The sequence below is a fragment of the Lathyrus oleraceus genome, chromosome 3 (assembly GCF_024323335.1).
Source record: "Lathyrus oleraceus cultivar Zhongwan6 chromosome 3, CAAS_Psat_ZW6_1.0, whole genome shotgun sequence".
Taxonomy (NCBI): domain Eukaryota; kingdom Viridiplantae; phylum Streptophyta; class Magnoliopsida; order Fabales; family Fabaceae; genus Lathyrus; species Lathyrus oleraceus.
Genome location: NC_066581.1, coordinates 196,270,436 through 196,273,566, shown reverse-complemented (window position 1 = coordinate 196,273,566; position 3,131 = coordinate 196,270,436). Strand labels below are relative to the sequence as shown.

General features: G+C 39.7%; 1 non-coding gene across 1 annotated transcript; it reads right to left on the bottom strand.

Moving 5' to 3' along the window:
* Positions 1–2,251: 2,251 nt before the first annotated feature.
* LOC127134111 (small nucleolar RNA R71) lies at positions 2,252–2,358 on the bottom strand. Its single transcript, XR_007807881.1, has one exon. It is a non-coding gene; the product is annotated as a small nucleolar RNA R71 (small nucleolar RNA).
* Positions 2,359–3,131: the final 773 nt, after the last annotated feature.

Here is a 3,131-nt window from a genome sequence, read left to right as displayed (position 1 = left end):
TTTCTCTTTGTTTTCAGGTTTTTAGTCTAATCAGAGCCCTGATCGAGAAAAGGAGTGAAAATGAGCTAAAAAGACTAAAATTCAGCATTTTGCACTTGTGGCTCCCACTATGGCTGGCGCCATGGGTCCAGCCATGACGTGTCCTAGCTCAACTTCCCTCAACTGCCACGTCTCCCACTATCTCCACTTGGGCGCCACAATTTTCCCTTATGGCGGGCGCCATGGGGTTGTGGCGGGCGCCACAAGAAGAAAACTTTTCCCTCCCAATTTCAAACTGAAGGGCATCCTTGTCATTTCCATTATTTTCCTTGCCTATAAATAGAGTCTCGTTTTCATTTGTTTCATCATCCAAACTTAGAGCAAACTTAGTTTTACTTAGGCATATATTCAGTATTTTAAAGTGGTAATCGCTTCACATCGAGGTGTTGCCACAATTGTGTAATCGAGTCTGTAATCGAGTTTGTAATCGAGTTTGGAGCACTTTGGAAGGAAGTTAATCCTGCCGCCATTTTCATTTCCGTTTCGCATTTTATTCAACCCTCTGATTGGAGCAGGTTTTTATTACTTTGCCTTTATCTACTTTACTTTCCCGCACTGTCTTTACTTTATTTATTTCCCGCACTCGCACTACTTTCATTTATTTCCCGCAATGTCTTTACTTTATTTATTTCCCGTACTCGCACTACTTTCATTTATTTCCCGCACTGTCTTTACTTTATTTATTTCCCGCACTCGCACTACTTTTATTTATTTCCCGCATTCGCACTACTTTTGTTTATTTCCCGCACTCGCACTACTTTCATTTATTTCTCGCACTCGCACTACTTTTATTTACTTTCCGCACTCGCACTACTTTTATTTACTTTCCGCACTCGCACTACTTTTACTTAAATTAAAATGCACCTTTACTTTACCATGTCTAACTAAACCTATAAAGGTTAGAATGTAAGGATCGTAATTGAACCGATAATCCGTACAATTGTTCGTAGAAACACTTAAGGGCTATTTTGACTTTCAACTTAAGTTTTCCCGCACTTAATTTCCATTGGGTAAGATCGAAAGCCGTCCAACGTCTTTTTAAACTTGGTTGTTTTTAACTATTTCAAATACAACGAAAGCGCTTTGTTTAGTTCATTAGGAGTTTTTAACTTAAGAAGAAAAGTGATTTTAAAACTATTTTCGGACGCGTTTATAAGTTTAGAGTCTGGTTCGTGAGAACCTCTTTTGGTTAAGAAATCCAGGTTAAAATACTTTTCAACTTAGTCAAGATACTATATTTCTTAAAAATAGGTTTACTACTTTAATGCAATGCGCGCCTTTTTATAAGTGACAATAAGAGGGTTTTATTAGGGAGTACAACTCAGTTCTGAATACGCGAAAGCGACAGTTCCTGTTAAATTGGTTCTTTTCAAAGTAGGAAACACTGCCCATAAGTAGTTCTATTAGCTAGTACTTGGATTATTAATTGACTACGTGAATTACATTCGAGCCTGTCTTTATTAATTGAACTTTATTTAATACTTTATTTTTCATCGTACACTCTTAAAACCCCTATTTCGATTACCTTAGATAAACACCATAACAATAGATAACGATAGATTGACACTTGGTCTCTATGGATTTGACAATCTTTTATATTACTCTGACGCGTTCGTATACTTGCGAAAAGCACGCATCAAGTTTTTGGCACCGTTGTCGGGGACCAATTTCATCAAATTTCGTACCCTGTTGTTATATCGTTTAGACTTAGGTTATTACCCGTCGGTCAATGCGAAGAACTCGCAGCACCGGAAGCTTAGTATACCCTTTGGCGGAACCTGAACGTTACGCTCGCGCATGTTTATTCTTCCATAGAATTAGGAGAGCTATGGCCGAAGATCAAAACCAAAGACCTCTTAAAGATTTCGCCCAACCATCCAACGAAGAACCTAGTTCTAGTATAGTAAACCCAACCATCCTAGCTAATAATTTCGAACTTAAACCCTTCCTGTTGCAACTAGTGCAACAGAGATAATTCGCAGGTCTCGCTACCGAGAACCCAAACCAACATTTAAAAATCTTTCTCCAATTAGCAGACACTTTTAAAACCAATGGAGCTTCTCCTGAGGCAATCCGTTTAAGATTATTCCCTTTTTCCCTCAGAGATAAAGCCCTATCTTGGTTAGATTCCCTTCCACCCAATTCCATTACGACTTGGGATAACCTTAGAAAAGTATTCCTTGCTAGATACTTTCCCCCAAGTAAGACTGCCGTTCTTCAAAACCATATAACTAGATTTACCCAGAACTAAGGAGAATCGTTGTTCGAAGCTTGGAAGAGATATAAAGAGCTGTTAAGAGCATGCCCACATCATGGTTTAGAAAATTGGTTAATCATTCAGACCTTCTATAATGGACTTCACTATAACACTAAGATGAACATCGACGCTGCCATAGGCGGTGCACTGATGAAAAAACCTTATCCTGAAGCTAGTGCCCTCATCGAAGATATGGCTCAAAACCATCAATCATAGGGAGTCGAACGAGTGACAGTTGAGAAGAAGGAAGTCCAAGGAGGAGTACATGAGTTAAGCTCTATAGACATGATGCAAGCTAAAATGGACGCATTAGCCCTCAAAGTCGAGCATATGTGCATAAACCCGAATACTGCAGCCGCAGTTTCGTCGGATTGTGAGATATGTGGAACCAAAGGACACCAATCTGCAGAATGCAGTCTATTAAACGAAACCCACTCTGAGCAAGTGAACTACACCCAAGGGAACCCATATTCGAATACCTATAACCCTGGATAGAGGAGTCACCCAAACTTCTCCTATAAGAACAATAACCATATCCAAAATAATGCACCTCCGAGACAATCAGGTTACCAAGCCCCAAGATCAAATCAACCTATGCAACCTGTACCACCAAAGCCGAGCCTTGAGAAAATTATGGAAAATTTTATCACTGCTCAAACCCAACAAAACAAAGAGTTCATGAACCAAAACATTCACGTTAATGAACTGATTACCCAGTTAGGAACCAAGGTTGACCAAATAGTTACTCACACCAAGATGCTTGAAACCCAGATCTCTCAGGTAGCTTTAAACCAAGCCCCCCATACCACACCTGGAGGACAGTTCCCTGGACAAC